General features: G+C 29.5%; 1 protein-coding gene across 2 annotated transcripts in view; it reads left to right on the forward strand.

Annotated features, from left to right (window-relative positions):
• The window catches only part of LOC113365708 (thyrotroph embryonic factor), a 70,839-nt gene that overhangs the window by 21,382 nt on the left and 37,339 nt on the right, over window positions 1-12,118 (forward strand). The gene's annotated exons all lie outside the window — the stretch shown is intronic.

Here is a 12,118-nt window from a genome sequence, read left to right on the forward strand (position 1 = left end):
TTGTCGTTACTTTATACTCTGCGCCGCCGCCTAGTTCAAGGTTGAAAATTACGTGTTGTTAACAAATGAGACACGAACGGCCGTGCTCCATGTTGCAGATGTACAACATATGATTTTTATAGTAAACGTGATGAAATGGAATTTAATGAACATCTTTAATAAGATGACTGGGATAATAAAATAAACTAAAATTACTGTTCGAAAATTTTATTTGTTGTGCTCCTTTTCTACGCCCTAATGATCTAAGCATTTAGGGTCACTACTATTTTTCTTGTTTGACCATTTTTAGTTTTTGTGCTTAGACTTCTTGAGTATTACGTGCTTTTCCACGATAGCTGTTCCTATTATTGATGATTTTTTATTATAAGGCAACTGAATGATTACCATATTCTTAATAGTAATGATATATTTTCATTTATTGCACCAATGCTGAACAAAACTTTTCTCACTTGAAAATATTTTGATTTATATTTTCAAGCAAAATTGATGTCTCTACACTACTTGATATCATTTCTTTACTATTTTTCTTGTTCGACCATTTTTAGTTGTTGTGCTTAGACTTCTCCAGTATTACGTGCTTTTCCACGAAAGCTGTTCCTATTTTTGATGATTTTTCATTAGAAGGCAACTCAGTTATTGTCATATTCCTAATAGCAATAATAAATTCTTATTTATTTGCAATGCTGGGCAAAACTTTCCTCACTTGAAAATATTTTGATTTATATTTTCAAGCAAAAATGTTCGTCTCTATAAGAGTCTACTACTTGATATCATATACCCAAAACTCGTATTTGAGATTGAAAATATGGGATTTTAGAAAAAAATTAGGTTAAAGAGCACATAAAATTTTTGAAATTTAACTTTTGTCCTCATATAACCTTCGATAGTCATTTACTACCCCTATCACGTATCGACCTCTACAATTTGATTTTTTACTTTTGTTGATGTTTTTATTAATATTCTTTATTGAATAATGATGACTAATTATATCTAAATAAGATAGAGATAAAAATGAGTAAATTAATGTTACCTAAATAACTCAATCCCAGTAGAAATGAATTGTGGCTAAATATTGGATTATATGTGGGCGCAATTTAGGTAGAATTTTGAAGATTCTTCATACTTCGAAATCGTTACAATAATTTGTTTTTCAATAAATATCGAACTTTTTTAATTGAGAAAATATAATTTTACCTATGTGTCATTGAAAAATCACCCCTTATAAAGATTACTATTAATACATACAATAGAAGAGTATCTACCAATTTTGCAATTAAATTCGAAAATTTATTTTAATAATATATTTGCTTGTGTATTGCCTGAAAATAATAAACAATATACAATATTCAAGTACTTATTATTTAAATCTGTGTTGTTGTGATATAAATCCATTCACATGTTACTGTATAAATTATTTGAGATGTTATTATTTATGATTATTTAATCATAAAATAAATGATCATAATAATTTATTATTTATGATCAAATGATCTTAAATATTTTTGGGTCTAATATCTAAGCTTGTTTCTCTACTTCTTCTGTTTGTGCTCTCTTCAAAAACTTCGCAAGAAGTATCCAATGTTGATCTATTTTAGATGCTTAGGTATTACTCAATTTGAAAATTGACTCTGAAATTCAATTTCTGTTTAATTTTTTTACATCGGTTGTGAATAAAAAGTACTAAATAGTACGTTACAACATTGCATCAATATTATATTTTCTCTTGCAATTAGAACTTAAATCTAAACATCCATCAACATACAAGAAGTTTTTGCAATCATCCATCCAGTAGGATTTTCTTAAGTACTTAAACTTACATTAATATATAGCTTTAGAAAGTTTTTCACTGTAATAAGTATTTATTACTTTGATTTGAATATGAAATAAAATTGCAATAATTTTATTATGCTTGTGCGTAAGTACTAAATCAATCCCTTTTGTGGAAATAAAATTCAGCTTAGGAGTAACTTTTAATTACTAGGTTTTGGGCAAACTCGCGTAGGTACTTAGTAAAATTACAACTTGATGTTTTGGGTTTTTTAATTGAATTTTTGTAATTAGTATATGCAAACCGCTTTACATTTTATGTTTATTGCGTATTGTATAAAATTTTCTTTCTTTATATGATTTTTAAGCATTTCCAACGGACTGTACTAAAAACATCATCCAGCAACAAAAGAGTTGAATTTCGGCGGGAACCACTTTCACTATACACACGTGTACATAACTCTGCGAATTGTATATTTACTTTTTTTCTATACATGTATGTTTATAAATACACATATATACACATGAATTTATTTATTTATACGTTATTGTGTGGGTTTTATTACAATCGAGATAGCTATCGTTTTCATTTTATAGTTAGACGATGAATTTAGACATCGAAAAGTTCTCTAACGCTTGTTAGAATCAGCGAAAGTTATTTTTTGGCAACAACGCTAATTCTTAGACAACATTATCTCAATTAATTATATAAGTAGAAATAAAATTTGATTCAAAAACTTTGTTTAATTGAAGATTTAACTACTACAACGTCTTTGACATTGATCGAATGTCCCTGAGCGCTCAATAAATTATAAGTGATGATTCACAAATTGCATTCATATTTAAATATTCAATAATTAGAATTTACACAAATAAAATCTGCATAAAAACTTTAGGATTAATTAACATAGTTACTCTTACATGAATTTCCATAATGCAAAATCAAATAATTATAAAAATTATGTTTTTGCCTTTTGCAAGTTTAACTGTGATTTTTTCCCTCATAGACCACACAGATGATGTTTAGAGATTTTTTAAGCAAAACGTGACCACAACATTAGTAAATTCATTGTTTTCACTCTGTTGTGATATGTTTTAAATTGTTGTATAGGCCTTTGTTCGTGTTCCCTAAGGTATAAAGTCGTGAACGAGAAAGTTTCAATGCAATTATTATATTCGTTGGTCAAAACTGTTTCGACACATTCTTTTTTAGCCCAGGTTAGTTATTTTTGTTCACTTTTCAACTCAATGAGGCATGAAACACATATCTTTTTATATAGTTAGAATTTGCAATTAATTATGATACAAATGCGAATATTTTTTGGGGCGAAAGTGTAGTTCATTCCAAATATTATGATTTTGCCACTCCATTGTTAATTAACATATGTTCTAATTAAATATTACTAAATAGTATAAAAACTTATCGCAACATGTAATTTATTCAACTAATTCTTTTTGGAAAAAAGTTCAAATAACATATAAAATTACCTATTAGTTTTAAAGCACCACCTACAAAATGATAAGACTGGGAATTTCTTACATATTTGATTTAAAAAAATCTTTAAAGTCATTCAGTTTGGTTTTTGATCATCTCTATATCAAGTTTCAAGACATATTGCAGAGATTGTTTAATTTTTAAAAATATTTATCAAAACTTTATTTCAACATTCAAGTACCTCAATGTATTAAATTCCATCACTAAAAGTTTACGAGTACCTTTAAATGCATCAAATTATTAAATTTGATAAGAATTATTAAAGTTTTGCTACTAAACGATCAACACATACAATTTTACGCTTTGTTCATAAATTTATGTGTAAAATAAAATAATCGTCTATCAAAAGTAATTACGGATGTAATTAAATACAGGTAGCGTTTAAAATTGCAGTAATGGATACCGTTGCTTCCTATATATTGTTTGGAATTTTGTAAATAAGAAAATACTTTGATTGTTTAAATGGATGCAATGTATTACAAAAATCTATGTATTGAATTGAATTTTTTAAAATATTTGCCTTATTTCACAATACATAGGATAAAATCAATCACCATCGTCTACCGAATGAGTACTTGCTCTTTCTAAAAGTGAATAATCCAATTGAATTTTTTTTAAAAATATTTTCAATAAAGATATCTAGTCTCTCGAGTCTATTTAGATTGGAAATTCTCCAGAGCGATGTAATGAATTCAATTGAAGCAATTAAAACGCCTTTTTTTAATTCGTATTAAGAAGTAATTGAGTTCCGCGTCGTTTGAAATTACGACGGTTGTAGTTTTTTATATTTTTGTGATCACACGCAACTTGTTAATGCAAATGTTTATAAAAAGAAGAAGGTAAATGTAAAAACTTACTAATAGGTGAGAATTATACGGAGTTGGTTTATGGAATCGACGTTTTTGTCATTTAATGTGTTTCCGCACAAAACATACAACAAATCTATAATTTATTGTTGAATATTACACAACATTTCATATTAATATATTTTACTAGTCAAATAAATACCTAAATGAAATATAAATTAAGCTAGGCCTAACGTAAACCATTTTATTTTTGGAAAGTATGTGGAGTTTTATTGTATCTCTGACAGATATTTGCCTTTTTGCTGTTAACTCTTGCTGTAAACACTGATCCAAATGACCTATCCTAAATTGAATACTTAAGATTTCTCTTAAGATTTATGAGGATTAAATAAAAGAACAAGAATAAAGTATTGTAATTGAAAAACATTAGTTTCACGATGAATATATGTATATGCAAAACACAAACTTTAGCTCATTAAGTATGATTCTGCAGACTGATACAAATGTTATAAAATATCATATTTAATCAACAATGTTTATATTGTTAATAGACATATAATAAGTATTTCGCAAAGCATCGTAAAATATCAGAAATTGTGATATATTTTCAATTAAAAATATGTTTTAATGTAAGTTGTCTTCTACTGACCAGGACCTGTTAATTGAACTATTTTTAATTTAAAATGTTTTTGGTATCTCAAAGAACTATATTTAATTAGAAACATATTTTTTAAATAAAGGGGACTTCCAATGTAGCGTCTAAAAAAACTTTTTTCAATTATGCACCACGTTGTCGTCACGACAAAACATTTAAAACGCTATTGTATTTCTATTTCTCTCAAAATTAGAGGTATTCAACCTGACGCAAATTACATAGCGTCTCTTCTTTTTACTTTCATTAAAACAAAGACCTCTCTACAAAACCTAAAATCCCCATCATCGAAAAATGATACACGTCAATAATACTCGAAACGCTAGCGCGAACATTAATCAAATTCACTTTCACCTTCTGAAAAACATTTGAACCGTTGCCGAAATTTATCAATCCCGTCGCGGCGCTTGGCTACGTGCACGAGAAAACACTCTCCAAAAATCAGCCAAGTAACCGAAGTATGGTAGATACTAACACGAAGGCAAAAACAGAAAAAGAGACTCGTGTGAGGAAAAAGGCGACGTGATTCGGAAATCATGCACACGCCAAGAACCAGATATTCAGGGAACTTGTTTTGGATTGAATGTAATTGTTGAAAATTTAAAACGTATAGGGAATACCCAATAATGCAATAGCAGTTAAATGTCCTGTGAGCACAAGGTAGCAGATTCAAGCCAGGGTTTCATTTTCACTTGGAAATATAGTTCCTGAACTTTAGGCCACTTCGGGCTCGAGCAACAAGTCACACTATTCGATATTTCTCTAAAGAAACCATATAAAGTATTATACATCGTTATATCCCATATATCCCAACTCCCAATTTCGCACGGTAGGTGTGGCCTACAGACGAGTTGCAGTTGTAAAATTTAAGGAAAACTGGAAAATCTCGATAAGATTATATGAAGACACTCAACGATATATATCATTTTATTCGTAATTTTATTCTGCATCTTTCGTCTGAACAAAGTTTTTTGTATCTTTAACGGTTTAGCTTGTAGTATAGAATCTGTGTGAATATTCAAATGTTGAAATGCGAACGGTTAGGTTCGAGCAATAAGTCACACTATCCGATATTTCTCTAAAGAAACCATATAAAGTACTATCTCATCATCTATCATTAGAAAGATCTCAAAATCATTTGTTTTTTTTTTCATACATCGCAACTTCGAATTCCACACGGTGTGGCTTACAGGCGAGTTGCAGATATATAATTACAGGAAAATTGGAAAATCACGACATCAAAAAATATGCTTCTAATTGATAATAGTCTTTTTGGACACTAGATTATAAGATATGCTTCTAATTTTTTTTTCTCAACTAATTGAAAATAGTCCGATGAGACACTGATAATAGAAGTGTTCTTACACAAAAAACGTTTTTAATTGAAAATTTGGATTACCGTTATAAACGACTTCCCACAATAAAAAATATGTTACTAATTAAAAATACTTCTTAAGCACATTGCAATAGAAGACCACTGACATTGAAAAATGTGTTTCTGATTGTAAATAGTCCTTTGGGACATTGCAATACAAGACCTTTCACGTCAACAAATATGTTTCTAATTGAAAATAGTCATTTAGATCACTGAAGTTGAAGACCTCTTATAATAAAACATATATTTTTACAAGCAAAATATTGCATTGATGGATATGTTATAATTGATTAAAATAAAAACCTGTCAAAGTTGATTTTATAATTCGTATCCCAATAATTTTAGTTTTTGCACAAGGAGTAACTCAATCGAGTCATAAATTTGATATGACAAGGAACAGCCTAATTCATTTTTTGGAATTAGATTTTAGATGCCTTAATTTATTAACATTTTGTAAATTTTTAATATAAGTAATTTATCATCTTACATTTCTTCAACATAGTAAATTATCATATCCTGTGCAAATATAATTCCAGTTCCGAACAATACTACTCAAGGGACCAGTTGGTCAAGTTGACATTAATGTCCAATTGTGACGTCATCCACATTTATCATTACAAGCAAGTTGTGGGCTGAAAAAAGAAAGTTTTAAATTTGTTTCCTTTTTTCGGGTTCTGATCTCTGTGATTTATCGTTACCATCCGATGGTAACACAATGGGTTTTGTGTTGACCAGGAACATGACGTGTGTAGTGTATCCTGATGGCATTTGGAGATAAAATGTAGCTATTGTCAAAATATTGTGACTGTCTGTATTTTTCACATTTTTGAAATTGATTTCGATAATAATATTGCAAGGAAGTAATATACAGATTAATTTTTTTCTTTTTTATCAAGGATTTTTCAGATCGGCTTTTCATTTAGTTCGTCCAGTTGTATTTTTGTTAGTAATATCTTGGCAAGTTGATTTGCGTGATTTTGCAGTCATTCCACGTACTTGATTGCAAATTTTCTGATTTCCTTCGTCACTTTATAATAATACTCAAATTATCTAAAGTCTGGACTTTGTTGTAAATTTCATCTTTTAGTAATATCACCTGCCCCTTAATGTGCCATCCTAGGTCAACTAATTTCTTCCCAAGAATTCACCTAAAGTTAGATTTTTCGCAACATATGATATCTAATAACTCATTCCAACGAATTCAACCATAAACTCTACGATGATGAATATAAGAATTATTATAATTCAATCGTTTATAAACCTATAAAAACATATTTCATCACACGCAGAAATTTCACTATGACGATTATAATTTCCCCAAAATAAAATAAAGAAAGAGAAGCAACAATCGAGTAGATAAAAAAAAACGCTGAACTTTCGCTTTCTTTAAACATATAATGATTAAGAGTTTAGAGCAGTGATGGTAAAGCTTATTATAAGCCTATTGTGGGAATAGAATATAAAAGACATAATTCACTATATCTCTTTGTTAGCTTTTATTTTGTAATCAAAACTTGTTGAAATTATATGTACTTGTCTGACCAAGTTATTGGTAGTTTCCAAAAAAAAAAATCAGTAAAAAGTTGTATATAATTGATAGTTCAATTGCTTTAGTAATTAGCGATCATATTCCTTAAATATAAAATTTATATAGCTTTTCTTGTTCACTTTGTATTTGGACTTCAAGATTAGATGTCGTTTTATGATCTTGGCGACTTTCATTTGTCCAAAAAAATATGTTGAATAATTTATATCAATTTTTGCGTATCAAACACTGAACTCTATAATTATACAAGTATCATTTCTAATTTGGCAAATGAACATTCAATTCATCAAACCAGCTTAGCTTTTTTTAGCGCCATTACAACAAAAATCCAAAAATCAACTTACAATCGATTCTACTTGGTGCTCTGACGTGCAAAATGTATTCTTTGCTTCAGCAATTTGCAAAAAAACTCGATTCTATTCAAACATATTAAATATGAAGTGTTTTTTTTCTTCTAGTGTCTTTTTTTATTTTGACTGACTGACTATACACAGGACTGTTTCTAGAATCTTATTATTAACTCCAACCTTGTCAGAGTAGCTGTCTCTTGTCTGTTACCAGCCGTGTGCAAATATCAATGTATAAATAATAATACAGGAGAATCCACTTTTTACAGAAATTATTTATAATAAACTGATGTATCTATTCATTTACGCGATAGAAATAAGATTGATAGGATCTTTGCATTTCTAAGTAATATTACGTATGGAAGAACAAGTTTGTAGCTGCTATAAATAGTTCGACGATCAATGAACAAAAAAATATTTGAAATAATAGGTCCTTAATCTATTTAGCCTTTTATATTGATCTAGAATAAATTTTGGAATTTTTAGAAAAATTAAAAAAGATGGTTTAATATCGGATCTTTCTTCTAGAAAATTTAATTATGAAAGCAAATCCTTAAATTATTAATTTCTAATTATACTACCTTCGAGTAAAATTAGTACAGCTAGACAGCACGTTAGCATTTTACAACTTTATTTTTTATTTTATAATCAGAACATGTTTAAATTTGAATGGTATAGATTTTTTTGTACTCTACCAAAGATAATGTTAATGGCTACTTTTATGGATCATTCCATTAAATTGATTTCCTGATCTTGTCTACTATAAATCATATAACACTCTTCCTATATTTTCCGTCAACTTTTTTGTACTAATAGTTTCAACTGGATAAACTCGTTCGGCAATAGGATTTTGATGAAAATATTTTTTTAGTATTTCTCTGCTTGTTTAAAAGTAATACTTTTCAATTTTATATTTACACATAAATCTTATAGTTCTGCAATCTCTATAATATTTATATAAAATATATATTTCCTGATTTAAATCGCTTTGAAGATAATACGAGTACTCACAAAGTAATTGCTCGTTTCGAATTCATTTTATTATTTTATAATTAATCACTTAGAACGCTTTTTATCCGCCTTTAAAAACTCATCTCTAATTAGTACCTATAAGAAAAATCATCCGTTTGATATTTATAAATAAAAATACTCAACCTTTGTACCTATTCATCATCAACTTTTTCTATTAAATTTGCTTGTCATAACACAAAGAGGAACTTCGTTTTTACGATCCAAAGGTCTCGGAAAAAAATGAAGATATCTTATAATTAATTGTACTCTTCGCATAATTTATTAATTTTATCATAGAGCAATAAGTCAGTAGAAATGAAAGCTTAAAACCGCATTGTATTGCGTTGTGGTTTTTCTGGTGATCTGTACCAGAAGGGTTTGATGGAAATTTTTTATATACCATTTCGCCATCAGCTTTTTATACATTAATTTACCATTAGCTTTTAATACTATACCAATATTGGAAACAATCTTCAGTTTAGCTGAGAATATGTGAATTTTGTTCAAAAAGTGTCAATCAAAACAAATTTTGGATTTCTTGAGAACGGTACGTCACAACTGTTTTTTTTTTTGGACCATATAAATTATTATATTCAATTTATTTCTCAGTATAAACATGAATGAACTATAAACTTAACGTATACTGCCAAAAAATACTGTATTTTTTATTATTACCAATTTTTCTGTATTATCAAAACCAATGAACAATCATAGTATAATTTCAGGAACTGTAATTTACTACAAAAAGTTTTAATTTATTAGAATAAAATAGGACTATGCATTTGAGTTTTGGATAGATGAGTTGTAACAATAGCAAAATTACGTCATTTTGTCATTTGTGCAAGGTATTGTAAACCAAACAGGTGTTTTTAGCGAATCTGATGCTCAGCTGGTTCTCCGGCTCGGTGGATTTCAAACCCATACCGTGTCGGATTATTATGCGACACAGCATGGCTCTAATCATAAGGTACAATCAGGAAATAATTTGGAAATTAAATTAAATTTCGAACTGCAAATCCATGGATACTCATATGTTGCGAGATATATATTGATCAAGTACTATGGTATTTAACATACCAGAGCAGATAATTTGTGCTCTAAAACATAAGTAACTCTTATTCTCTTAGGAGGTTGCAAGATATTCTAAGTTATATTGTCCACTACACTAATTACTTCCAAATAAAACTCATCAGTTTATAAAGACCTGAACATAAATACAGTAATAGAGGATATAAATATATTCAGTCTAAAATTCATGACCAGGAGTGGAATACCATACCAATCTCCTGGCAGGAATCATAGAAATCGTTGCTACGTACTCGCAAAAAATTAAATTTCCATTTTAGGCACTTTTTGTCCCGTTTCATCGATACGGCTAGACCTGCCTTTGCTAAAAACTAATCAGCAAGTCTCCCCACCAAAAGGAATCTATTTTTTTTTTTGAAACATTCAAATTAGTTGATGCGTGCTCTCGAAATCGTGAACGAAAAATTGTATCCAAACATACATACATAACTACACACATACACGTACATAAATTTTTTCTAAGGCATGCCAAAATGTTCAGTAGCTCATGAAACCTAAAAATATTTTTTTGATTTATTTTTCATAGCAAGCTATACGAAGTACATTCTGCTACATTTGTTACAGTTATATATTATTTGACTGCGTGAGAAGGATCGTTATCCTGCGATAGCGTCTTCATAGATTTTATGTTATATTTTGTAGTAAATCATTGCAGATTCTTTTTTTGAGACGCTTTGGTGGTAAAGGCTTGAGCAGATCTGACGCTAATACGTTTGGATGACGACTTAGACGAGCTTTGTATCTGGTGCAGTAAAGACTAATTTCAAAATTTTATTTTGGAACCTTTGTAGAATAGTTCTGTTCGATTTACTGGCCGCACCCCATAGTTGTAGGCCGTAGGACCATATTGGTTTAATAATTGTCTTGTTATTAGGAGTTTATTTTCTATTGTGACTGTGATTTCCAGCCCATTAACCAATTAAGTTGCCTACGTGTTAATTCACAAATTTTCATTTTCGATTTTTTACGATTGCAATAATTTAAGCAAAAGTTAATTAAAAATAAGAAATAATTTCTGCTATAACTTTGCATTAACATAATATGTTTATTCAATAATATTTTAATTGTAACTTTGCTTATTTGATATTATGGACAAATAGTGAATTTTTCAAGTTCTCTGGGTCACTCATTTATATATCATCTACAAATTTCTTTCAAAAAGAATCCATTTCCTCGTTCAATTCTTACGCATTAAAAGTATATAAAATGGTTTTTTATCCTTTATCAAATAGAGCAAAAAATCTAATATTACTTCTTGTTAATGCACCAGCTTAAATCTTGTCATAGTTTATGCCTCGTAAAAATAAAAATACCATCGAAACACGGAAATCGACGTAAAAAGACTGCAACAACTTAACCGTATACCGGAATAACCTATGCTACGCGGCACGCCATTTACTATAAGTGTTCGTCGATTTGCCGACGCATCGAGCCGAGCTAAGTAGCTGCAGCGTCGCGGATAGTGGATAGTGGGTCAGTTGACCGCCTCTATGAAAGTGAAATTTCTTCCTGATACGTCAACACGTGCACAGGCCGTTCGCGTTCTTTCGCCTCGAAGAAAGAAGTTGGCTGGCTCGCGGACACTTCCTATATCGCGTGGAAAATGTGTTAGAAATTTCATAATTTATCGCTCAGGTACACTCACGCGATCCCTTATTACTACCTTGTTGGCAAAATGTTATTTAGTTAATAATTGATAGTGTAATAGAGTTTTAGTCATTGTTTTTTGTTTAAAGCCTTTGATGTTTTTACTGGTTTACGCCTTTAATGTTTTTACTGGTTTCATATACTGTTCCGGGCCGATATGAAATTGAAAAGCTATTTTTATTAACCATTTAAGATTTTACTATCCCGACGTTTTTGGAAGCACCGCTCAACCGATCTGTATGATTCAAAAAACATTCGATTCCTATTGATAAGGAGACGTGCTGATTAGTTTTTGGGAAAAGTTGGTCCAGGTTCGGAGATGCAGAGCAAAGAATGCAGAAAATGAAATTGAGCTTTGAGAGAGCGGTTTTAGAGATTCAGAAAAA

This window comes from Ctenocephalides felis, unplaced genomic scaffold (assembly GCF_003426905.1).
Source record: "Ctenocephalides felis isolate EL2017-DRISC unplaced genomic scaffold, ASM342690v1 CF-g0.4_SCAFFOLD_01170, whole genome shotgun sequence".
NCBI lineage: Eukaryota > Metazoa > Arthropoda > Insecta > Siphonaptera > Pulicidae > Ctenocephalides > Ctenocephalides felis.